The sequence below is a fragment of the Varroa jacobsoni genome, unplaced genomic scaffold (genome assembly GCF_002532875.2).
Source record: "Varroa jacobsoni isolate VJ856 unplaced genomic scaffold, vjacob_1.0 scaffold_1111, whole genome shotgun sequence".
Taxonomy (NCBI): domain Eukaryota; kingdom Metazoa; phylum Arthropoda; class Arachnida; order Mesostigmata; family Varroidae; genus Varroa; species Varroa jacobsoni.
This window is the reverse complement of record NW_019214013.1, coordinates 150,135-178,000: the sequence shown is the minus strand read 5'-3', so window position 1 is coordinate 178,000 and position 27,866 is coordinate 150,135. Positions and strand designations below refer to the sequence as shown.

At 41.2% G+C, this 27,866-nt stretch overlaps 2 long non-coding RNA genes across 3 annotated transcripts; one reads left to right on the top strand and one right to left on the bottom strand.

Annotated features, from left to right (window-relative positions):
- On the top strand, positions 1-12,490 carry LOC111266732 (uncharacterized). 2 transcript variants are annotated; one of them, XR_002684247.2, is made up of 4 exons: positions 1-327; positions 497-687; positions 785-2,418; positions 8,495-12,490. It is a non-coding gene; the product is annotated as an uncharacterized LOC111266732 (long non-coding RNA). The 2 variants fall into 2 exon arrangements; XR_015313546.1 differs by having other exon boundaries at positions 770-2,418.
- A 2,289-nt stretch (positions 12,491-14,779) lies between these two features.
- Positions 14,780-27,030, bottom strand: LOC111266731 (uncharacterized). The gene is made up of 2 exons (XR_002684246.2): positions 26,685-27,030; positions 14,780-15,220 (listed from the first exon to the last, which is right to left on the bottom strand). It is a non-coding gene; the product is annotated as an uncharacterized LOC111266731 (long non-coding RNA).
- Positions 27,031-27,866: the final 836 nt, after the last annotated feature.

The following is a 27,866-nucleotide window of genomic DNA, read 5'->3' as shown; positions in this document are numbered from 1 at the left end:
GACAGCTCAGTTTATAGATGCACGCATTAAAATTAATTGTGTTTCGTCCAAGATAAATAGTCTGATCGTCTGCAACAGAATATGATATAAAAAGAGTTAATGCAAATTTCGATGGAAATCTGTTCGATTGCTAAAGCTTTACATAGACGCCTCGTAGAAGAAGTACTAAAGATTCATTTTTGGCAAGGAGTTCGAAAACATTCGACGCCAATATTTCCGAAATAGCCAAATACATTTGTTGCATAACGAAATATTCAATTTCAATATTGTCAGAGATCGAACTTGTCTGACACCACCATGCCATTAAACGCATCCGTCAACTAATGAGTAAGTAATCAATGGTTGTTGTCCCTAATGAGGTCGACAGGAAAAACCTGTCCACTTTTTATAGACTGCTCTGGCTACTTGGCTAACGCTGAACAAGCAAGTTTAGAGTCTTTCGCTGTTTGATTAAGGCGAATACGCTTCGTATCGCTTTTCATTTACAAAATTTCAGTTTGCGAAAGGTCGAAAATTGAAGCCATGGAGGAACCTAACAATCGGATAGCATCGTTTGTTCTGATAAATTTTCTATCGACTTCTGTTCCTGTCTGATCGCCTTTTCTTCTCTACTTCGAAAGGTATAGGCTACTTCAGTTTCAAGGGATAGGAACATTGAGGTAGGAGTTCGGCTGCTGCAGTGGCAAGGTGAGTATGGCGCGGACTCAAAACGATAACGTCTCTAGCTATATTTTCAACAGAAATTCAATGATTGTTTAAAATGACTTAGCGTTTTTATTTTCAGCTTACGGTGTACTAATGTTTTAGCCATGAAACATTGCGCAACTATGAGGCTAACAGAACACCAATGATTCCAAAAGCTGGAAGTTGTGAACCACTTTAGGCCGATGGTCAACAAAGAACGAGAAAAAATAATGATTATGCTCTCCACTCCGGATATTTTATAGATATTATATATATATATATATATATAGATTGGCAGAAATGGCATAGAGATGACGCCCTGCAGATATATCGGCATCGAAAAGTTTTCGTCCTTGTTGAAAAATTTCGAATGCTTTTCCTTTGTCTAAACTCAGCATTTATTTGTAGATTCTCCTGCAGTCAATGTTAACCTCATAAAGAAATTATAAGCCTTTGAAACCAAATATTATTACTTTTTCCGGAAACGTCGCTATCGAATACGTTCCGCATAAAAACCGATGGTTCTTCTAGAAGGACTAAAATCGTAATAACCATAATTTATACGTCAAATCTGAAAATACAACGGTATAAAAATCTCCGATACGCACATGCCCCTAGAAGATTCGAGGCAAGGATTTTACAATTTCAGATTTTCGCCCTAAACCTACTTTACACTGGAAAATAATCTGCCGTAAAACGTCCTATATTTTGAATGATGTGGCGGAAAACAGAAAGTTTACACAAAATTAACACTTTAACGTACGCGATATAGGCTAAATTATGCATAAAGTGAGCCACAGTCATAGTTTTTTGATACACTACCCTCTTTTTAGATTAGGATATTACAAACGCTGAACCTAGATATTTGTACCATTTCAATTGAAGGTGAAGACTTTAAAATGACAACTCAATTCATAGAATATACTTGACTATGCAAAATGTTAGATATCGATTTGCGTCATAAAATTGACTCCCGTAGCCCGTGGTTCTAAATACGACCTAGGTTATAATATCCGTAATGGTTTGGGTAGGTCGTTCAAGCGCGTTGCATCCTATTTGATACAAACTGTTAAAAAAATTCTCACGGACGTTCAGCGAAATTTACACCGAGCCGAGGGTTTTTGGATTGTATCGCATTCATCAGTAATTTCGGGTAATCCAAAGTTTATGTTTAATAGATCTATGTTGAAGACAAGAGTATTATCATTTAAAGTTCTGAATGTATGCACTTTCATAACTACCCCTTTCTACCGTCGACATATTCCGTATACTTGGTATACCTGTGCCCGAGTACAATCGTTGTCAGTGCACCACGGTCCAGCGTTAATGAATCATTTAAAAAATAAGACAATTGTTTAGAGGTCATTGAAAAAACAAAGAAGGACTGTTCTTAAGTAAGTATAAAAGACATAGATGCGTATTTTTTTTTTATCCGATTCACAGAAAAATACGTACTTTTAGAAATTGTCCTTATCTGTAGAATGCAGTGAGAGTTATCGAACTCATAAAATACCAACCTTGCATTCGACATCCTTTGAGTCGACGATGTACTAGTCTCTGTCTAGATCTTCAGGGCAGTTTAGGTAAAGCTGGTGATACTCCTGACCGAAACATGGAAAGAGGTAAAGCTGCTGAGCATAGCCTTGCTCAACGAACTCCGACGTGCACAGAGTGATGCGTACGATCTTCAAAAGGACTGCTGGAAAGGAGTAACGACTTTTATTTGACAAAAAGGTAAATAAATTATAGATTATGTGCTTCGTCAAGAGTGATTACTGTTGGCGTCTTGCAGATCGGCCACTTAAGAATGAGCTGACATCTGATCATGCGCAGGGTCCTAAGCACTCGAGTCCTGTCGTGGTTCTGTTTGGGCCAATTATGGCCAATTAGGTTGAACAATATCGCAAGTTTAAATAACGTCATTTTCATTGCCAAGGTAAAAATAATCGATCACCCAATGTAAATATAATCATAAAATTTTTTTAGTCTGTTATAGCGAATTAGATGAAAGGAAAGCATTAATGCAAATGCTCGTTACTATTTGGTGTGAGGTACGAAGCTCTAAACAAATCGGCTCTGGTAATAGCTGCTTTAACAACAGCTTTCCATTCTAATACCCCCTAAATTAATGTGCTATTGTTTACGACGACACCATTCGGGACCCGTGGTTACATGGCACCCTTCAATATTTCATTATCAAACCGTCGAAACAAGTATTCAGATACAATAACGTTTTAGCTTATTTCCATTTTTCTACCTTTCAGAAGCCCTTATAAACATGTGCCTTGGAGCCCGTCAGTATGTTCTTTCGAGGGACACATTAATAAAAGTCTTTACAACAATATAGAATAACGCGCCTCAGATCAATGGGTTTAATAACTTCTGAGTACACATATTGCTACGAATCGCGGTTTTTTAAGCGCTACCCATATGGTGAAGTGGCGATTCATATCTCAATAGAAAGAAACTTCGGTGTCTGAGTTACTACCAAAGTCCGATGCGTCCTCCAAAGATAAGTTCCGTTAACTCACTTATTTGTCACCGGGCAGGTTACATGTACAAGGCTCAAAGTACAGCTTGAAACTTTGAGCAGGAAGCGAAACGCATTACGCTCATGTATTTCGAATAGCCCTCAGATACCTGTTGTGGTACACATTTTCTGTTTTCCCTATTTGAGATAGTAAATTTTTGTAAAAATATTTCAAATTATCGCACGTAGCCTCCATCATAGATGCGTTGCGCTTCGGTGCGCAGAACGGCTATTCTGATTATTTCACTGACATATTCGTGTTTTGTTTTCATTGGCCTATAATCTTTAGCCGCCATATTACAGGATCAACAAATTTGTTATCTTAAGTAAAAATGTATGTGCGGTCATTTCGAAATTTAATTCTAATAGTTTTGCATATTTTTAGGTCCAGGTTTGGCTTAATGGGAGAGAAAAAAAATTGTTCCTTAATCAATAGGTATGTCAAACAACTTATAATTGGATAGAACTTTAAAGATTCACTTACTTCTCACCTTGAGGTAGCAGAAGCGTCATAGAAGGGTATCAGGCTAACGATAAGACATGCATTGCTTATTTGCAATGCAAGCACGGAGCAAGTGATGCAGAAGAGCGGGACACTTGACACGGTGTTACAGGATCACAGGATCAATAAAATTGGACGCTAGCAGCGAGATAACCGTATTACTAAACGAGCGAACTTACCGAAGGAGAAGTTGATGGAAAAAAGTGCAACCGGAACACTGTAGTAAGACAGCAAAGTGGACCCAACAAGTTTAACTTATAGGGTGATATCATAACTGTAACAAGTTAAGGTTCGGAAATCGGACTCAGTAGATTTGAACTCGCTTTATATTAAGTAAGGAGAACGAGCGGATTCAAGTTGGCTCGTATCTGCCGTGTATGTGCGGTACCGATTATGCACAAGAATAAGTTTACGGGCAGAAATGTAGGCTAATTTCATACATGTGTGTGTGGGGGGCTTTTTGTCATCACCCAGGTAAGGTGGGCACGACCAATCCGGAGTTCTTTATAGTCATGATTTTACTTTTTCCATTTTTTTTTTTATGCGTGTGTCCATAAATATCAATTAATCGCTGTGCGGTACAGCATGCCTATAAACATGTAAATTTTTCTGTAAAAAAGTATCGCCTTGTAACTTGCGACTAATATTAATTAATTAAAAAACTACATGTACAGCGTATCTCAAGAATGGGTAACACTTCTTTCTACATACCCAATAGAAAAATGCGAAAAGCCCTAACTGAGTTATTAAGCTATTAAAAGTGACCCAGAACCAGAACACGTTTTGTAGAAAACACTCGAGGAAACCCGTATTTTATAATATATTCCTCGGCGGTAAGGTCGGCAACAATCTGAACGTAATTCTGAAGGCTGAAGGCTGGCAGCGTGTGAAGATTGACTTTGCGCAAGCACTTCATCGTAACACTTATTCGATACTCTTAACTTGGTGATGGTGTATTTAGAGGTATTACCTTAACATTATTAGCTGTTAAAGACTTGTTTTCATTATGAACGTTTGCTTATTTTTCGTATTGCCATCAGTTGCTACTGGATCACTGTACTACACTTGTGCCTATCGTGAGAGCATTTCCAGATATCACGTCCTACACCGTTCGTGCATTCATTCAAGGCCTTGTGAGTCAGGCTTATTATTGTTAGTTTAGCTAGTAATGTAAAATACAACACAACATACAATGAAATGTAAAACGTTGAACTGTATTTCAATTTGTAACTGATGACTAATAGTCATTAAGGACAATGGTGGTAGAAGACGCGCCACATGAAGTTGCAGGCCGAAATCGATTCCATCAAACGACCCGGCGGTAATTCAATGAAGTCGCTGCATAGGGTACACCACGCACATATACAAAACATGATAGAAGATTTTGTTCACTTTAGCAAACATTTTCTGGCTGGAAGTGCAGTAGATTTAAGTCCACACGTAAACTGTTTGCAGATGGTAGCTTATGCGTATGAGAAAATTAGATAACAAGCTTCAGGCTGCCATTTGTGAATACCAGGTTCTATGAAGGATTCGACTTTTGTCGATAGCTACGAGTTTTAGGCCAAATACAAGCGACAGTTAGCAATATGTCAGTATTGCGTGCTCGACAGCGATGCATCTTTCCTTCTTGTTAACCCTCAGCTTGGCGAGCCTTTCAAGCCTGATGGCTTTTCAAGTGTCTCTAAATAACACAACCGTTGGGGCAGAGTGTTTATGACCGACATAATACTCGTGCAGACGGAAAATAGCTCGGCAGTTTCGACCATGTCTGCTAATAGGCTGTCTTAAAGCCCGATCATTAAGTCACAGCTTTTATATCACTTTTCAAACCCTGACTGACCATACTGCCCAGATGATAAAAATAAAACATCTATAAAGCAAAAATTCCTTAAATATTATAAAACCCGTCGGTATGTGATGGATCAAGGACTTAGTCTTCGTCAAAACGACCATTGAAGGTCTGTCTCATTGCTTGAATGTTAGATGATGAAATAAAGACGGCTTTTCTCGTATTTTATAAATAAGTCTGAGCCTAAAAGTATACGCCGGTTTATTCGACCGAAAAAAAGATAATGCTTTCAAGCCGAACCTCTTAATTACAATACGGTATATCTAATAGCAAATTGTAGTCAGTCATAGGTCTTTGTTTGCACAAGTCGCCTTGTGAACTTGACTCAGCGTGATAGGTACGTCACCTAATGGCAGTCTCCTGCAAACGAGAAGGCTTAAGGACATCGATTATTTTCTTATGGTATTTTCGTCACTTTCACTCTATCAGTAATAAACCCGTTCGGCGCTGATGTTGGAAACCTAGGCAAGCTGAGAAGAATCTCTCTGAAGTAATGCCCTTAACGTATTCATGTCCATTCTAGTGACAGAAACCTATTGAGAACTGTGTGCGCGAATAGTCCAATATTATAATCCTTAATATTTGTAAAACAAATTTTCTTTTATAGTCTGCCCGTTTCAATGTATCTTAGCGGAGCATGCGTCTATCGGATTGCAATACGCGGCAAAATAGATGTTTTTGCAGGGATGCAGAAGGTATTTTGTGATATTACCTGTTGATAACAATGCTCCCAGAGACTTATACCATAAAAGGCTTGCTGCCAGTTCTAAGATATAGTTCAATTTGTGATCAAGTGGCTGAAACCACAAATTCGTATTTTCTGTATTGGACCTTTGTAACTGAAACCACTTAGCGGCAAAAATTTGTTTTCATCGTAATTCCATCATTTCTCGTCCTGTATTATGTCCAAATTCAAATTCTCGACCCAAGATACAGCTGTCGGACTAATTGAAAATATGAGAACTACAGATATGGTTAAATGAGGCTATGCTAGAGCCCGTGCAAGTAGTATACGCACAGTGATCTTCCACATACGCCATTACTTTGCAAGCAATAATATCCACGTGCATCAGCATGTTTGCTATTAGTCCAAAGCAGACGATTATAGCCTACATAACTACGAGAGAGAATACTAGGAAATTGTGCTATGTTGAAGTCTGTTTGCCTTCTCGCCGTCTCTTCAAATGCTACTGAAATCTCGAAGCATAAAGAAGTGGCACTTCGTTATTTACGAATGGCGCGATGATGCCCATCTTCCTGTACACACTTGAATTTTGAGACGCTCAGCGGCATAGCATTTTAACATAGTTCAACCATGAGCTGAAATAGTAATTAAGCGATGTAGTATCATGTAAGCAAATCCACAGCCTGCAAATCTTCGTAATGAACCTTTTCTCATAAGTCGGACGATGGAATTTTCCTGGTGAAGACGACGTGAGAAGTGATTTAATCAGAGAATAACACCGCTTGCATATTTAATTAGGGCAGGAGCAACACCCTTCGAAGTACTAATGCCAGCAGTGGGGTCATACTATACAAACGACCCCTTCCCTCAGCCATCACTCGCCACCCTGTTCGTGAAAGCCGTTCGCAGCCGCTCGCGAAGGACAACATACGCATGCACAACAACGCCACCACCATCATCATCAGTGTCATAATACACTGCGGCAAAGGCGGAAGCAACAGTCGTGCTTGTCAAGCCCGGATCAGGACTTAGATGCAGCGGCCGGCAACAGTCAAACACGCAAAGGGGCTGCCTTCTGCTAGAAGATCTAATGGAATCGTGCGTGCGTGCGTGCGGCGAGCGTCCGCAGTACACAGTCGTACAGCAAACGTCTGCGTGGCTCCGCTTTTACGGGAACTTCGCAGTTCGTCTTTTTTTTCACTGAAGCTATTCAGCTGCGGACTAGCAGAATAGGGAATAGAAACAGAATAAGAATCTTCAGTTCATGAACAACGTATGTGGGCAAAAATGCATGGGTGGGAATCCAGTGAATTCCTGTTGCTGTCACAACGAGGCAGTAACAAAAAAAAACACCGAAAGCAGTTAGAATTCCTAGACTTCGTTGGGCTAGAGCTGGCCGCAGAAACTTCAAGCAAGAAATTTACTTTTTTTTTTTATCGTACTGTTAATTACTAACCAGTTATATGCACATTAAATGGATGAACTATCTTTAGCTGTCTCACTGTTTAGTGGACCTATACCTACACATGTTTAACGTTAAGGTTAATAACATGATGCTATCTGTCTAGTGTTGCACTAGTATGGCGCGTACGGCATTGAGTCTTCTATATTTTTACCTTTTTTTTTTTTACAAATTTATCTTATGTTCAGTCTAGACTATGCAAGCGGAAGATTCTTCGACATCTACCGAATTTATATAGTATAATATAATATATATAATTGAATTGCCTGGGTGTGCGTAAACATTCGTTTTGGCACCATACAGTTCCCAATTCTATATCAGACGACGCCGTTACCGTACCCCCGTTCGTAGGTGCAGACTAATTAAATATTTTATGTCAATGTTGTTTACGGTTCTCGTTGAATTATGTCAATATCATGAAGTTCGTGCTCTATTGAGGGCGTTCTACAGTGGCCACGAACGCTAAGTTAAGCAAATGAGCCATGCTGCTGGAACTACTTTAAATTCAGGATGCGAACAACCATTTAACTTGTTTCTAATTGTATATTTTGACGGCTAGTATTTAATAGGTCGTCAAAAAGTCACTGACCGCCTTTCCATAGTTAAACATCTCATTAAGGTCATATCTCAGGTCGTGTGGATTGCGTTGTCGTTAGCATCCCCTGATATTTGACAGGAGTAGGTGTGTTAACACTGTTGGAGTGCCTTCATTTAAGCTCGTAATACAAAAAGATGAGAAAAATTCACGATATATAACAATTTATTCTGTTTGTTTTTAGGTAGACTAAGGTAAAGGCGCAAGATGTTCAAGCCCGTAAAAAAAACTGCGTTATCTGTGGTCAAGGTGAGCTTTCGAGAGAAACAGCTCAAGGATGGTTCGGCCCCTTTCGTTCTGGAAATTTCGATAGGAAATCTGGACTCGTAGATAGCTATGGCGTCGATACGGAACTAAACATTTATTATCAAACATTTTTTATATATTTGGATAAAGCTCAACAGGAATACAATGAAACAAATTTATTTCCGAAGCGGTTAACCGCTATGATGAAAAGTGGATCACATACGATCATGATGCGTAAATTTAAAAAAATAATAATAAAGGAAGTGTTCCATCATCTGTATCAAAGCCCGACTGACGCCAAAGAAGGCGATGTTACGTATTTGGTGATATTGGATAGGGTTCGTGCGTTATGAGTTGCTGCCCCTTGTCAAAACGATCGATTTGTGCCTGTCTACTGTCAACAACTAACAAGATTACAACAAGCCATTAAAAAATCGACCGGAACTAGGTAGCAGAAAATTTATGAAGCTAGTCTCCCACTATAACATAACCAGATTACATGCATTTTTAGCTACCTAGCAGAAAATTTTCAATCGCATTTTATTTGTTTACCTCTGCTTTTAGTAGTGAAAAACTTCACAAAGCACTCGTAAGCACAGGTCAACCACATAATGTCCCAATATTAGTGAGAGTATACAGAACTATTTAAAAGAGTACGCGTTATGTGGGTTACACGAGCTTCGTTGAGTTTATAAAATTGGATTTGTCGGATGTTTTGCCAGATGGTGAGGGGTAACGGGTGACATAATATCTGTCGCAATTTCCCCCTCATCTAAGGTATCTGAATGTAATGTCAGCCTTGTGGAAACCTGCTTACCTGCTGAGTCTCGTGTGAAATCAATGTACGGCCAAGCGAATGACAAGCTGTAAGTTCAACCGGTTCGTCTCCTTCCATGTATTGTTCCCTATTGCACTCGAGGCAAAGAAACCTTTATCAATCTCCTTGTTTTTGACTCGCAATTCCTAAGGTTCGTCTTAAAGGCCTCGTTTACTGAAAGCTCAAAGCGATGACGTACGCTCTCGAACAACAACGACAAGTCGGCTAAGGCGTACGCAAGACAATTTCGGCTCACTATGTATAGTCTCAGTGCTTTCTTCGAGAAAAGGAGTCTCTGTTGCAGTTTGCTTCGACATTTTTACAGTAAGATCTTCTCAACACATATCCCATACGTTGCTGCGATCGGAGCTTAGAACTAGTGTGAGGACAAGCGACAAGATGGTCTTATCGCCCAGCCAGCCAACACAGCCTTTCCTGCATCTTTCGGTGACCTGTGTAGGGAAACTCGGAACCGGCAAGAAACGATCTGGTGAGATCAAGGGGTACACGGTATCTGTCAGTGGTCGCTGTTTTTCCTCGTCTTCTAAACTTATCATTTCCATCTCGATCAGTTTTACGATCAGTCCCAAATCTGTCACCGACGCATAGAGCAGGGCTTGCTGGATTTGGCTTCCGTTCGAACCATATATCACTTAATCCTTTGCATACAAAATGATTTCGACCGGTTTCCTCAACCTTTTTGCCTGGTTACTGAGGCCTTTTAGCAGTAGATGAAGAATAAGGGTGGGCTTAAGTTGTTTCCCTAAGCCAGGCCGATTATCTGTGTAAAGGACGGGGGTTTGGCCACTCTGTCGCCAATTGCTATTCTTTTCTTTTGTAAAATAGCAGCGAGGTGGTTGAGCACATCCATAGGGACAGCTATTTTGGTCAGCGTAAGCATGATTTTGTTCCTGGGCGCCGAGCCGAAGGCTATTTTGAGGTCGACGAATACCACGTATAGCGGATTATGCGGCGTGACCAGTACTGTCTTGACGTCGGGCGTTAGAGTCCTGCGCGCTGTTTTTGTGGAGCGTTCCCTTCGGAACCCATGTGGCTCACTGAGATGACGTGTACGCTTTCTAAGTAGCTGTTTCAGTCTCTTAGTCCAAGCTAGAGCTGTTTATAATAAAACCTTTTTTGCTCGCTATTCCCCGTCATAATGAGAGCACAGTTGGGTCGTTCTTTCCTTTAGGGATCACTAAAACGGTAGCATCTCACCATTGGGCTGGGAGCGTACGAGCATGTAAACATTTAATAAATGGTGTCGTCTAGAACGGTGCCAGGATGACGGCGCATTTCAGATGCTCGTTGCAGACTCTATCTGGGTCGGAGGCTTTGTCATCGCACAGTTCCTGGACCGTAAAGTCTTGCTGAAAGATTTCGCGTTGTATTGAGATCCCCTTTTCTCATGCTGCGGTAAAAGGGGTACTGCACGTTGTATCGTATCCTTTAACCCATACAACCCCGAGAAGTGATTTGCAAAGGATAAGAGGTTCATCGGGCAAATCGGTAAATTTCCGCGGTGCGTTAGCCACTTTTATAATTTACTCTTTGAATCGACCATCAAACGGGTCTTATTCCTCAACAAACTGTTTTAAAATGAAAGCCGAAGAATAAAATTCGGATTGTAATTCGACTATAATCCTGAAGGTCATCTGAGGCCCCCAAGCAAGAATGTGGACTAGAGTTGAACCAGGACCTACGCTTCCGGGGACAGAAGGAAGGGTGTACTGTAAACTCGAAACTAGAGGTTAGGCATAAGTCTCCTCGTCGACTACGTCAGGTGCGGGGAAAACTTTGTGAGCATATTTTAAAGGCTTGTCTTCTTTCACGCGTCGCAACGGACCTGGCAAAAATTAAAGACAACATGGATAATAAATTTTAACGCATCTTCCGTATAGGTCGGATCATGCATCATCAAACTGTCACATGTTTCCATTTCTGCAAAATTCCTTTAATAATGTTCATTCCGTTTCTATGAAAATGTATAAAAATCACTCGTCACCATTTTTCGCCCAGAAATTACAGATTTTTCAACAGTGATAGGATTATACCAAAAGGTGATCGATCAAAGTAGTGTATATTTAGCCTAATAATATTATTTTATAACGTAGCAAAAATATTTGCTTGGCAATGTTATCGAAGAAATAGCCAACAACTTTCTGACAAACCTATCTATTTAAAGATGGATGAGTCAAGCCACTTTGTCGGCTAGGGGGACTGCGTCGACTGGGATCGTATTCTGCTTTGATCCCGCATTACTTCTATGCTGGTCAATTTTATAAATAATTTTAATAAATAATAATAGCTGTCGCCTTTCCGAGCAAAAGAACGTAGAAGAACCCCGCCTACAGGCATCTTTATTTGAAGATACAAACATACATGTATAGAACCGGCTAACCTAATTGAACACTATACACGGTTAATCCGTTCTAGGAACAGTTTGCGGCCAGTTACGGCTATGAACGTGTATACAGATTTCACGATGCAACGGATTTTTCTTTATGATCCCTTTGAATATAAAGGTTCTGCTCTCGTTATCTGCCCTATATCCATATGGCGGAAAACAGTATTTACTCCGTATCACAACGTTAGGCATATGCACAGCTGTGAAGCACAGTAAGCCAATTGTTAAGGTAACCTCCACAAGTATGCGAAATTTTTACAGATTTTCAGAAAATTTCATTTTGTGAATTTCGACCCAAATGATGATTGGTCCCGGCATTTGATGATAGGATTACCAGCCCATCACGGTAGAACTGTGTCTGGTACCGAAATTCGACGCATGCGCTTTTACCGCTTGTAAGCCGAAACGGTACTACCAAATCATTAAGCCAGCTGCTTTTTTGTTTGTGACTATATTTCTATAACCTTCACTCCGTTTGTTACTAACCGCATCATTTTCTCATTATGCCTCTGCTAAAAGAGAGATGGCACGAGAGCAAACTCAATTCGTTTGCAGACCATTGTTGAAGCGGGCAGTAATCTGTGAGGTTTCGTAAAATTTAATCTCGGCCAAACCGTCCGTCCTAGGATTTGCTGCTATTAGTATCAGCCATGATTATTACTAATGCAATATACGGAAATTAAACATATAATAAAGCCCATTTTTTCATATATGGCCGCACTTTTTGATAATCTATAGGCTTTCATGTATATTTTGTCGGCATTTTCGATGAATAACATCGACGATAAACAGTCAAAGATTTTGCTACTTTTTACCAGATTCTGTGCCACCGGAGAGAGATAATAATTGATTCAAAACGGAATACTTCCTTTAGTTTATCAACGTCAGCAGAGGTACGAATGGGTAACTAGCGCTTTTTTTTTCTGCTTATTTTGCCGTGTTTCTCTCCTGTAATGGAGCATCGAAGTGTTCTGATAACCTCAAGATCATAGCAAACACCCGCCCGCTATTCCCTGAGAGACCACCTTGAAACGAAAGTGCGCCTCGCCATCAGAATAAGCTACCTAATCATAAATAAGTGAGGCATATTGCTTTACTCTCCACAGAGTGCCAGCAGAACCTCACTTTCATATAACACAACTTCTACTACTTACATCTATGGCCAATACGACTTGCCGGTTACCTGCATTTTCCAGAAAAATATGACTACCGTATTACCATCACGTTCCCTCAAGCATCGACCACAAGGCCACATGGTTCCTCTTACTTAAAGACAGAAAATTCTCCATTGTTTATCGTTAAAATACGCCAGGAAGTGTTAAAAAAAAACAAAGCATATTTCCATTTAACTTGCCTTTCTCTAATATTCTAGGTTCTTCTAGGCATTATAGGTCCATTCAGACATAACAAGAACTCAAACGAATCTTGATCATGTTAGGCCTTTCTATATAACTACAATTTGTCCTTATAATTCGGTATAACGATTCAGGTCTTACGTAGACAAAGGTTGTGTTATTCAATCATTAACATTCTTGGATGGCAGAATATGTCTGAGTGTGCTTCGACAGTACAAAAGATTCATTATTTATTTACACGGGTTGTGTAGTACAGTCCTGTATAATTATATTAGTATGTACAATAGATCGAATCAATGTCGATCGAGTTCTGCAGCAATCAATATAAGATCGATTTTAGAAGTGTCTCTTGGCCGACCTAACGCAAGATGCATTGTTCCAAAAATGGAACTCACGCTCGGGCTCACAGTTTGTCCTCTGTTAGGTTTGCAGGACAAATAGATACCGTCGTATAAATATTCAACGGTGTTTAGCTAAACACGTGTATGTGCGACTACGCATTATAGTAAGATGCATCTGTTCGCTTAAAGACATCTTTTTATAAACATCATCCTCAAAAAGATTTTTCGTTGGTATCAGTAAATAGATGTCCTTCTGTGTCATCCAGGTAAGTCTAACAACTTTATATAGCATTTCTGATACAAATGTACCTTTACTCTTGGCACACAACAACACAAAATTTTAGGATCATGTTTGCTAATAAATAAGGATACCCATATGTCTTTCTTTTTGAAATATACAATGGATATTGAATCCATACAGTGATGTCTGTGATTTCCAATTCCCTAAATAGTTACTTTTCGCATTCTTACCCTAATCTCGTTATATCAATAGCGTTCTTTTTTTCTAGAGACTCCACTGAGCTCATCACATTCTATTTTCAGGTATCGTTATCATGAATATACATTTCCTGTTATTAACGAATAACACTTAAATGAAGAGTAATACAAGCGAAAGTTTAAGTTAAACGTATTGCAGGCACATTTTTTAGTCCCACTCTAAGGTTTCTGTGTCTCCCAATGCAGATTTCTCCTTTTTCCCTGGTTATGGTGTTAGAAGGACGTGTCAAAAAATTCCAATTCAAGTCCCAAAAAATCCAAGGCTGCATAGCTGGCTATGGCCAACATTCTGAAAAGAGCATTCAAGGTACGTAAAGATGCTGAAACCATCTTTAGTTTCATCGAATCCTGCATTGTGTCTCAGAGCTCTGAGTTTTTAGCATAAAAACCATTGAGCTTTGCGGTCAAAACTTTGGTTTTTTCTTTCTTATAAAAACAGCGCTAGCTCCCTGCATCAATTGTCATTTGCTCCCAAATATATTATAAATTCGCAAACTGGCATCATAGAAATGAATTTTTTCACACTTCGTCCTAATTTAATCCCAAAAGGCCACTACTTTATTAAAATAACAAATTATGTACGTATATACATACAAATGTAATTCTTCCATTTTCTAAACTTTATCACTTTATTCATAGAAAGTGCCTAACACTGGCGTTGTACTTCTTATCCCTGTAACAATACTACAGCATACGTACTACTGATACCTTAACATGATGGAAGTGCACAAACATGTAATGTCCCCCCCCCCCCCAGATTTTTCACATATGTACCTCTGGGAATAACAGGAGAGCAAGTAAGGTATACGGGAATATAACGAAGTTTATTGAGTCAGCTGGATAGCGAGCTTCTGCTTTTCGCCAACATCTTTTTATGCCACACAGCTGTGGTCTTATTCGTGTTCCCTATGAGCGATGCCTCAGGCTGTGGTCCAACTGAGACGTGCAAGGCCAAAACATCATCTCGCTGGATTGATTGGCTTCGCCGCGTGAGCACAATGGACGACTATGAGGTGTCGGCTGGGCCTCGTCCGCCTGTAGCGCATATTTCTGTCAGCACTGCCTCCTGACGCAGGCGCCTCTTAGACACATCTGTGACAATCCCTGGCCTTGTCTGGGCGTAGGCTAGTAACCGGCATTGTTACAGACCGACATCTTCTTGCTGGCTCCGTACAATGGCGATGCTAACATGTTCTGGCGATACCCGTCGCATTCCGCTGAGATCCTTCTCAAGAAAGGACACTTTCTGTTCGAGCGAAATGGAGTAAAGAATAGGCTTTCGTTAAATTCCGTGATTCATTTTGTCGAATTTTTATCCTCTACTTAACTAAGTTTTTTGTCATTTTTTTTTTTTTGTCATCGAAGGAAATATTCAAAAGGTATCAACAGTGTCGCCTGAGGTTACCTAACTACACGGTAGAAATTTATCAGCTATAACAATAGGCTTATCCAGATTGACTACACCTGTTACAATGACTGATTTACGATGCCTTAATTATAGGGACCGCCACGACTTATAATATGCCAAATGCCATTAAATGTATCATTAGTGTATTCGAATTGCATGATTATAAGCTGTTTGGATTATTGATTTTCTTTTGAAAATTGAAATTTTAAACGTTTTTCGGTGACTTTATACGACAAGCTTTGAGGAATGTACAATTATCTATAGAACGGTCTGTATGAAAATGTCTTAATTAATTACACCGGTCACTACAGATCATAGTCACGAGCGCACAAACTAATTCGAGACAAATATCAAGTAAATCTTGCATAGGCCATCTGCAGACGCGTGGAAACCACTTGGGGTTGATGGGGCTACCAGGATGGCCATGGAGACCATCTTTCCTCAATGGTCTGGAACCACTCCTCTACAGTGAACTTTTTCTGTGTGAATACATCTGCCTTTATTGCTGATAGCTAAGTGCTAAATAAATTACACAGGTTAACACATCGTTTTGAAACCGTGGTTTCAACATAACATATCCATGTCTGCAAGCAGTATCATCTAAATATCGGAAAACGGGTTAGAAGTCCAACTCACACGGACGTCGCTTCGCGTTGCAGCAGTCCATAAGTTTTTGTTCAAACGAATCACTGCTTGCATTTAAAGTTCTGTATAATTAGTAAAAATCACAAATCTAGAGGCATCTAGACAAGTATTTTTTGCAAATATGAATTATCCATATATTGACCATAGTAACAAGTAGCGGACTCCTTTCAGGTATCAGTAGAAGGGTAGGTATCTTAGAAGTAGGTATCTTGCGGTATCATGCTTTCTTCACGGATTTTTCGTACCGTTAGATTACTTCCAGAACACTATACGGATCTTTAGGCTTTAGATATCTCGCCATCGACCCATTGTCCTTGAGATGATCGAAGGCCGAAGGCGCTGCAGAGACAAACAAAATGTATCGTGCGAAAATGAGAACAAAGAAGTTACTACATTCTTCGCATAGATAGAGAGAAATAACGCACACAAGCGCACAAATATAGGCGTTTGTATACTGTCTTGCTGCGCATTAATGCGCAAGGATGTAATAAGCTCATATAGTCTGTATGATGTGGCTCTGGCATTGGCTTGTGGTCGGACGACTACGCACTTTAGTCTCTTGGCAAAAGTGTCGAGCCGAGTAGCATGGCCTAGAAAGCCTGCCAGGCCCCTCAAAGGAGCCCTGGGGCACTGCAAAAATAAGAGCGCTAGACTGCCATGAGGACACCGAGCGATTGCATTTGCAGCGTCCCGGGTCGGGAGGATCCGCGAGAACAACCAAGGGCAGATATATTTATATACACACACAAAACTGTGTGCGTCTCAATAAAAATCATCGGCCCGCACATCGTTAGCTAGTTGTTATGGTTTCGAATACCCCCCTTCAGGAAGCGAAATACCTGAAAAGTTTTCATTCAGCAAATACGAGCAGAGGGACACCGACCAGTTATGCCACAAAGGCGATTGTTATAGATCGAGGGCTTGTTGTAGATCTGCCCTAAGTAAAGCCAAAATAAGTGTACAGACGTCCAATGATCGAAACCCTGAGGATTATAATGGTATTCACCGATTATCTCTGATAAAGGCTGCTCATTTTGAAAAAATAGATCGGAAATTTTCTGACTTAAAATTAACAATCTAGTTCGTGTCGATGAGCACAGGGAAGACACGTGAAAATAGTTAGCAATTGGTTATTATTATTACAAGGTTAAAAAACCTTGCTATGGGTGTGTACAGACCGCATGTAAGATAACAATGTGGTCTGACAATACAGTGAAAAGCTCGTCGCTACTTTCTCCACATCGTAGATGTAAACGAGGAAAAATCGCCTAAAAAACCACCTAAGGTCAGGTTATGTGTACGCCCTGACAGCGAAAATGGCGGCTGATAGGTATTTTTTTTTTCAGATGCCTTATCCGTACATCTGCTGCCTACTATCAACCATTACTGTGTATCGCAAACAAAGATCAAGCTTCTCAGTGAAAAAGCCTAGCGCTAATAGTTCCAAGGGTTCTTAGAAAGTTGATAGATTTGCTGTCTGAGAAGTACCAAACTTGATTCAGGATGTTGCGTAAACTGAGATTGCGTCCGTTATAAAGCTTCTGTTCCTACGTTAGCTCGTCCCTTCCTGGTAAAAGCTGGGTTAAAACAATGAATTACTCTAATTTCAAGAGCACTTCCGCGACAAGTCTCCCGTCGACTCTGAGCTGGCACGGGTATAAGACCTTGAAGTTTTGCCACGACGTGCGGTTAAAAGAGACTGAATTTACTAATTTAACAGAAGTTGATAGATGGTATTCGAGGAGATCTATCAATTATCCAATGTCATTGTGACTAGGCAGATGTGTACACGATGACTGCAGTTCTAGCCGCCGAAGGGCAACGAAGCGTGCTATATGTTTACCCATATGAGAATATTCATGCCCAGCCATGACCACACGGAGCATTACATTGCACAGCGAATCTTCTTAGTAGAGCGTAATTCAATCTTTGTGTGCATGCCAAATTTAAAAGTCAGTGTTCTTCTACCAAACGGCGTACTGTTTTCAGCTTGATTCTGTTATACGATGTACAGTATACTAAAAAAAGACAAAGTGCTTTAGAGTTTTTCCTTAGCTCTAGGTCAACCTAGCTAAATGTTAAACACTCGCTGTTGTCTATGAGTAAGCGACATTGAAATGCATAATTTCGACATGTAAATGGGTATTTTAAGTTAACATAAGTTTTGCTTTTTTAAGAAAAAAGATGCAACAGGTAAATTTTTGCCAAGGAGCTTAAATTCCCCAATGTCCTCGAAAGTCTTCCATTAGACCGCTGTAGAGTATGGTAACCATGAGCAATGCATAGCTTCAACGAGTAATTTTACGTTGCCACACGTGAAACAGCGACGTCAGGCATTTTTCCATTTTCCTCGTCCTAATCCTGTTTGCCTAACGATCACTAGGCTGAGCTTTCCCAAAGGACAATAATGTCAGGTGAGCTCATACATATGACATTAAACTCATTGGTAGATGATTTCTTTTATTGGCTATAATTTCTTTCGCCAGGCTACCCAGTTCAGGCTCTTTATGCTTCACGCTCAAATTAGAAATAGAAAAGGGTAACAAAAAAAAAACACCGTTCGAGGCACACTCAAGGTATTTTTTCTACTATAGCTATACTATAGAAAATACTATAACTAAACAACGTAAACCTGCGTCACAGTAATGCGCCTTCGCGACTACTTTATAGTGGTTTGTCCTGAACAAATTTAAATGAAAAATGCCATCATCAAGCTATTTTTGAATATGCCCCTCAGCTGTAAAGACCTCATCGTACACGCCATATTTATCCCGGGTTGTTTCGACCTTGACGAATGATGAATGAAAATGCTGTTTTTTCATTTTATGTTCCGTTTGACGGACCCATTTTGAAATTCGAGCTAACAATGAAATCAGAACGGAAACGGTAGCTTTGCAGAGCGAAAAAAGAAAGAGCTTTCCGACAGTCTAGAAAATCTGGCTATAAAAAAAAAGCACAAAAGGAAAAGGGTAAACAAAAATAGCTATTACTTATCTAATACATGCCGTTCCAAGCAGTTAGCCTCAGGGCAATTTGGCATTTGAAATACGCGCCATCAGCAAACCACATCTTGCATACCAATCATGTAAACGCTTAACTATAATTTTATCGCGCATTTATTTAAATTTCGCTTCCATAGGTGATTTGGAATTTACAGCGGCAAATTCAAATAGGCACGAAAAATAGCTTTGAATCTTTCAACCTATAAAAAAAAAAAAACTATGCATTTGAAGAAATTTGTAAATATGAAAAATCATAAGCCTTATAGTACCTGGTGTCCAAAATTTGCAGCCCGTTAACCAATTGTGTATACATATAAACATTATATAATTATAAAATTACGTAGAAATTATGGATTGCAAATTTGCTTCAAATTGCGTCCCTCAAAAATGATTCCCTTCTTGATAAAAATGAAAACTTCGAAAATTACGTGCACTCAGAATTGGCAGAACTATGGTAAGCAAAAGATGGCCTTCGACATCCGTTCGGTCCTTGGGTAGATTTCCTTGGGCAGAAACCACAGTGTTTAATGAGTCTTATATCGCAAGGCAATTTATCTATTACTACCCTGAGGATCTGCTGATAAAAGGAGATCTCATCAAGGTAGTAAAAATGACCTAGCAATATTAAAAGGAGGCTTCACGCCATTATTCTATGGAACAAAATTGCCGTAACTATGCTCTTACTTAGAAACTTACTAGAATTAATAATCAAAATTTCACAAAAAAATTACGTGTTATGTATATATGAACATAATAAATATATAATCACATCTTAAAGTGCGTACTTAGGTGAAGTTAAGTAATAATAGAGACAGTGAATTTAAAAGCAATTTCTGATTCGTCTACTTGAGTAAAAGAAAATACTATGCTAATTATAAGGTCCGTAACTTTGCTCCCTCAGATTAATAACTGAGTTTATCGAGGTACCAATATGTCAGCGTCCAAACAGCATTTTCTTTCCGTGGTATATTTTCGCTGTTTCATAAGCAGAGTGCATACCATACATGTCTCCAGTGTATCTCGTTTCGCGCAAACGACGAGTCTGCTCATAATCTTCGTTCTAATAAACTGCCAGCGGGTGCATAGAGAGTGCGGGCCAAGAGCATATGGAGTGTCGACGATCGAGATAGTGGTTCGGTTCGTCGGTGCCTATGGCAGATATGGCGCTTCTCTGCTCTTTCTGCTGCACTATGATCTATCGAGTTAGATATAGGCAAATTTTTTTTCCACGCAGCCAGTACCTTCTCTCGCCCCCCGTCCCTACAGTACGAGAAGCGAGGGCACAACCTGCTGCCAAGCTACCGCTGCTTGTGCAGTCTACGCTACAGACAAGTAGACATTTCACGGATCGCTGCAGACGGTGGCAACGCTGAGCTGGGCTGGAACTGTCCGTACAAGACAAACGGCGGCCATACTTGTTCATTCGCTCGTCCCCCGTTCCATGTTCTGTTCGGATAGACAGGCAGCCAGCGATTCCACGCAACTCACAAAACTAACTCTGATTTTTGCCAATATCAGCTGTCTAAGGTTCGATGAGTAACAACTAGACGGACGAACCCAGTCATGACCATGATGCGATTTTCCTAGTGGTAGTAATGATGATAGGATTTAGCAAAAAAATAAACCGGGATGATGCCTTGACACCCATTCCTCGTGTGGCGTCACCCTAAGTCTCATTGCACAGCCAAGGTGCGCCCATGTCCTCGAAAGTCTTCCATTAGATCGCTGTAGAGCATGGTAACCATGAGCAATGCATAGCTTCAACTTATATAAGCGTGGCTCACGCCAACGGCCGCCGTCGCCGCATCCCCGGCGTCCTTATGGGGCTCATAACCACTGCCCGTAAAAATTAACCGAGGCTTACGGTTAAAAGACGCAGGGGCAGGTGATGTGGGTTGGTCTTGCATAGCTACAGGTCTACTGCTCTTGCCGATATGATTATCCGCGAACAACGATGACGGATAAACAAGAATAAAAGATGGCGGAACACATAGGCGCAAAGAGCACGAAGTGTACCAGCAAAGGCCTCGCTTGTCGTCATGGTTCCTTCAAACGATACCCGGACGAAAAGCGGTGCTGGGCCAAGTTCGAGGAGAACCTTTGCTGCCCTAGCTTTTTCACCCACTTTCCATTTTTTACTTTCGAGCTCACAACGAAAAAATAATCTTGGTGCGACTGCTGTCGTTACCGCGCTTACTTTCTCACTTCTTTTCCCCAGTTCGTTTCGGCCTCTCGTATCCGTACATCATCATCGTGTCACTCACTATGAACTACTATACTAAGCGGTATAGTGCTGCCGTAAACCGCCTAGAAAACTGGCTGTTTGCCAGTCCGGTCGGTCGGTCGGTCGATCGATCGATCGGTTGGTCGGTCGGTCGACGGAAGAGACTGCGACGCATCGGGACAGCTATGTAGCTGCGTGCCTTCCTGCTTGGCCTGCTGGATGGATGCCGCTAAACTTTTTGCGTGCCCATTTTCTAGAATAAAGGACGTGGCTGCCGCCTGGACAAGCCAGGATGGGCCTAGTTGGCCGGACGACAGCAAGGAGCAAAAGCTATGCTTAAGTAAAGAAAAAAGTGAATGCGGCTAGTGCGGTCCAGGCAAACTAGTATAACAGAAAAGCAGGCGGCATATATATGCACATACACTCACACATATATTTATGACGGTGTAAGTAGATAATGATAACCAGGCCAGTAGAACACGGTTGAATATTTAGTTACTCACCATCACTAACGCTACTGCGAGAACTATTCGAGCTTTTGGCGATTTTTCTCACTCACTTTGTTAGCAAGTACCATTGTCGAAGATAGGGTCTGCTAGAAGGAAATTCGGAAGTGCCATAAGTTTTAACTGAAAAACGTGATGCTATTTTAGCCACAATCGGTCACTTCGTTTTTCCATAATCAAACGATCGCGTATATACGTTAGATTTGGCTTTAGCAAGTCTTGCAACACGGCATAATCCAAAATCCTATACCATGATAGCCAATGCATTAAAAAGGCATTCAAGCAAAGCGACGGCGCATACGATTCAAGTCTGAGGGAAAGTAGAGTTAAAGATAGTTTTAGAAACGGTAATACGAGGAATATTGTTAATGACAAAATTACTAATACTGTTTGTTGCTATTAGACTCTTGTTAAATTTATTGGCGTGAACCCGTAGTGTTTTTAACTTCATTTTACATCGGCGATCTCGTTCTCATTGGCGTTTTTCCTTTAAATTCAACTTTCCACTACGAATAGGTAGGCGATCAGTTGATTGTTGTGATCGATTTGATTTGGCTTGCACCTCTTTTCAGACTGCTTTCCTCCATATCCAATATCAGTGGTAAATTCTACGCTCTCTTTGCAGCAGGCCACGCGTCCTGCTGCACCGTATGAACGCTTAGATTCAGGAGAGACTGAAAAACAAGGGCTGTATGAAGCAAAACGAGCGAACAAGATCTTCCTCACACAACGTTGCATTCGCAAGCCGAACGCCCGCACTGTTCCGTTCTTCCGACCAGTCGCCGTTTGGCGTTGTTTAGTTCTGGCGGCAACAACAACAGCGATGGATCAAATAGGGAAGCGGCTGGTGCACCTGGGCGTGCTCTGCGCAATTTTTGCGGCAAGGTCCGAAGCAACGGCAAGCGCTGGTGGGGCAGCAGCTGGCTCCATCTGCGATTCAAGTCTTTCTCTTCAGGAGAACGGAGAAAAAGCAGAGGAAAAAGAAAACGAAAGAAAGATGGGCGTTGTGCTACTGCCACTATCTTCCGCCCGCCCGCCTGCTCGCCTAACTTGTCGAACAGAGTTTAGCGATATGGGGCCCTGCACCCACTATCCACCCGCTGAACTCACGTTCGCTTTGGCTTACTCGTTCTATATATCTTCAACGAAGTCACTGCAGCAACAACATGTCGACGATCAACAATCCACTCTGCCCCGCCCTACCAACCGCTTTCACGAAACCACTGATGATAGCGGCTCGCATCAAATTTAGCCACGGCAGTAGCAGCGGCAGTAACAGCATTATAATGTCAGAGACCGCGCAAGAAGTGGGAGTCGCACGTTTTTCTCAGCACGTGGTCCTTACAATAGCGCAGTAACAGCGTTAAGCTACATCAAGGCTTCTATGTGCTACAGAGAAAAAAACGGTCTCTCACTACGTATGCAACGGTGGGTAGAGTTAGAGCCTGTTCGGCTGTTTCATAAAAACAGACGCCCACAGATGTATTCAACCGCGGCATTAATAAGCGAACAGGAAGGCCAAGATGAAGACTTTAGAGAAATGCGAGGATGAAAGCGAGGAACGGAAGGGCAAGGCAACAAAGGCTTACAACGAAGAAGGAAATTTTCCACGCCCTCCCTGAACCTTGGTTTCTTTTATTCACGCTCGTTCACCATCCTATGCGCTTCCAGCGGGTGATTTTCCCTTTTCTGGCTGGCGCCTGTTGAGCGTCTCCTGTTGATGCCGCCCACTATTGTCGAGGTTAAGGACATCGCGCAAATGGGACGCCATCCGGACGAGCCTGCTGGTCATCCGATGGACACAGAGTAGCTCGTTGGACTCTTAGCCCACTTCTGTTACGCAGTTAATCTTTCCATTGCTCTTTCCCATACCATTATTTTAGAATAACACTAGGTGAAACGCGAGCGGTTGCTGTGCTTCCGGATTGTAATTTACTACGCGCATCATAACGCAATGGCCCTCTGCGTTGCTGGTGGCGACTTATGGTGCGTACTCAGCTTTTACAAAGAACGAATCAGCATATTGGCACCCTTAACTGACGGGAGAAAATGAGATTCACTTGGATATGCACTGTTAGTTGAAATGGCGACGGCGTCAATAGCCGCTGCTACAACGCTGGTCAAAGACATTGACGCGAACATCTAGTTATGCTGTTCGTTATATCTTGTCGAAGCTGATGAGTTGCAGCAGACGACGCCAATGACAGGGGACGCGCATCAACTCTACATAACGGCTAAATGTACAAGATGACGACGATAGTTTTCTAGCATAAAACAGTGACCATGCCTTTACCTCATTTTTTTTTGTCTACACTAAAGCCAATTCTACCTCTGATTTGCTAGTTTACATATAGTTCTCCATGTAATAACCCAAACATTTTTTCGGAGCACTACATCGAAAACGACTATATACGAGGCTGTATACGGTGATAGGTGACGTTTGTTTTTGCGAAAGTGATCTGTGTAGTCGATGTATAATTATTTAGAAAAAATAAACTTCTGCTCGAAACGTTTATGCTGTAATTATAACGGATTTGTCAGAGGCGGGCGAGTTCTCGTTAAAATATATTCCTTCAGGCAAATAAATGCCCTCGCCGGAATCTCGCCCTAATACGGGGCTTAGCACCACACTAGTGTTCACAGTATTAAGACTGTCTCAAGACTTGATCTTCAACGTGTCAGAAAACTGCATATTTCATCGTACAATCGATTTGGTGCTTTGAAAACTAACAACAGGTATAATACAATTTCGTAAATCACACGTTACATTTAAAACCCCTCAAGCGTACAAGTGTTAGCAAGGTAGAGTATTTGAAGATGTTGGGCGTCACGCACGCAAAAAGGCGTATAAAACATAAACAAAGTGCTGTACAGAAGTAAAGAAGACCTTCATGGGATAAAAGTATGAAACCAAGGTGAGAACGAATCCTTTAGAACGCTGGTTTTCTTTCCCTCCGCAAAAGTTTTTGCTATGGAGACATGCGCCATCACGAAGATGGCTCCCGGTACCCACATAAAAACATATTGGGGTGCTTTTTTCATGCATGCATGACGTTGCGGAAGGAGCAGAGTCGACAAAAACTTGTGGGCAGACGGTCTAAATCGTTTTGCAAATCCCACCACTGTGGTTTGCTTAGCGGTTATTTCTATCAGGGTCCGTCTTCTTGTCTAGCAATACGTGCGTCCTTCTGTATACAAGTGTCTGTCCTTCTGTGTGTATCTGTGTGATAAGTGTCCACATCCTTTAGCTTTCACAACAGTTAGTCCTTCAGCTTGCTAGCGACTGATCAGCTGCTGAGAGTCGTCCGACTTTTAACACAAATGAAAAAGTTGCCTTCCTTAAGCGGTTCGTACACTCTCCCAAAGAGCCGAAAGTAAGGAAGGTAAGAATCGAAAAGACTGAGCGGATGAAGCAGCATCGCACGCGGGGGTACCAAGTGGGAGACCAGCTAGAGGTAAATGTCCCGCAACGCCTTAGCATAGTTGCACGCCTTCATACTACATCGTTCCTCTTTCACTGCGTTCGTTACCCAACACAGTCTGTCTTTACGTCGTCGCTCATACGTGCAGTCGTCCACCCATCGTCCACAATTTTTTTCGCTCTGACGACCAAGCGGTGGCTTGTGCCTCCGAACCAGCCCCTGCTGCAGTTTCGTATAGCTATACCTTCGTGCTGGATGTCGACTAAATTGAGGGAGCAGTGAAAAGTTGATTGTGCTTCCGTATGCGACGAGAGACTTGAGGATTTGCTGGTTTCACATCTGCGCGCACCAACCGAGCTTCTTTTTAGCCCGAGCTTTTTTCAGCGAGAGGCTTGCAAAGTGACTAGGGCTAGCTATATGGAACGTTGCGGGGTTGTAAAAGGACGAAAAGACGTTGCCAAAATGATGCGCAGGCGGAAGTCCGTAAGCAGCCTAAGAAACCAAGTCTCGGAAAACTTCGAAGCTTCCTAGAAGAAAACGAGGAACGACTATGGAAACAGTTGTAGCAGAAGGATAAACGGAAACAAAATATTCCCCACTTTTACGTGGAACAGAGTACAGCCAGACTTAACTTATTGCAATGTTACCTCCTGTATTCCATAGGAGTACACTTGTTGGGCATGACAACGTAGGCGGTGTTTTTTTGTTAGTTCTTCTACAAAGGATTTATGTAAGACACAATTTTATTGTTATTGGCTAGCAGAAACGATCTATATAATGAGGTGATGTAGCACTATTTACTTTCCCAATGTGGAAAAAGGTTTCTAATGTTATATGGCGGACCTGTATCGGAGAGAAGCAAACAGGCTTCTGCTAACTCGTACTTTTAATTACAGTAGATTTGAAGTTAAAAATCCCCGCCAATAAGAATAACAATAACAAAAATTATAGAATGATACAGCTCTGAATGGCTCAAATAGCACTAAATAAATATTTAAATGTTTCTATCACAGGAAATGTATGTACATCAAGTATCTATCACTCAACTAACATTATGCAAGCTGGCTTTCAGTTCATTCTTCTTCTTCTTAAATTGTACTTTTCTAATGACATCTAATTAGTCGTTTGAGCAAGAACTAAAGAATCGTTTTAACTTCTCTAAGTTAAAATGAAACCCCGTGTTGAGATACACATCCACATGTCATGGCTGCGATCATTTCCGGTCGCCACATGTGTATAGCTACATACATATATATATATATATATACATATAAATGTGTATGTGCGTGTGTCTGTATATGTGGCGTACGTGTATGTGGGCGTGCAGGGGCAAAGAATACTGGTACATGATCTTATCAAATTATAGTTCCTATTACAAGTAATGGCAAAAAGCGAAAAAAAGCAAGCCCATTACCGCAACGACAGCAAATGCATGTTCCTAACGTAGGCTGGCATCACGTGTGATGCTAGCGTCCATTTACGTTCATCTTGGGTTTTTTTTACCTTAACAACAGCCCAGCGCACGTCTGCCGCCACTGTCCTTCCTGCTACTGTTGATGGTGGCAATATTATAATACTATCCACTATCGCGCTGCTGTATAACTTCCTTAACAGCAGCATAAGGAGCACATGTGCATGCGCTTTAAATTTCGAGACACGTCTTTTCGCAGCCCTGGGCCGGGTGAGGCCCCAAAGAGAAAAACAGACATATGCACACAGGCAGACAAATACAACCAGAAAGTTTCAGGCACCACGTACAATAGCATATGTTCAGCGAAAATCATAGCGACGAGTGTTGGAAGACGAAACGAGGTGCGTGGAAAAAGCAGTATTAGGACGCCCTAGCGCATCTAGCAACGTACGAAAGGGCAGGGATACAAGCACAATTCGCACAAAGGCCAAGCAGCAGAGCGCGAGAATCGGATAACGGTAAAACGGCGGCGAGTGCGAAAGAAACAGGAGGCGAGGTAAAGAAAGGAGAACGGTCGTCGTAAAGCTTCAAAAAGGCGGCAAGGCTAGCGTCGCGATTATAACCAGACTGTCGCTTATTAATATGTCTAAATACAGGAGGCTGCATGGCAAACGGCGACCGTATACGCCCCGACTGCGTCATCAATATAACTCGACTAGACGGAGGACCCGATTGAGAAATGACAAGGCAAGTGGACGAGATGAGGCGTCATAAGGCAAAATCTGGATAGACAGTTTGCCAAGGAGAGGTACTGACACCTTGGCGAGATGTCAATGCGTAGGTGTGCGCGCCCACATGTTTATGTGTGTGTCACATGTAAAAGGCTATTACAAAATAACATTTCGTTTATATATTTTTTTATAAACAATTCCGGAAAGCATTTTTAGACTAGTTAAGATGCTACGGTTTCGACAGGAATCACAATGAAGTATTGGAAAACATGGTATTAATAGCTCGTAATATAAGTCAGCTAAGCTAGACGTCTACTATGTCGTTCCTTCTAACGTCAAAACAAGCACACTTTATGGTTCCTTTACCAAAGCAGTAATTCTTTATTTCTTCTTTATTTATATTGACCTACAGGGTGAAATACTGCCATAAACCATTACGTTTTTTTTCTTCATTTATTGGACCTATTCAACATCATACTGCATATCTGTAAGGGTCAGAAAAAAACGAAGTGGAAAAAAATATCAATTTTCCTTCCCATGGTG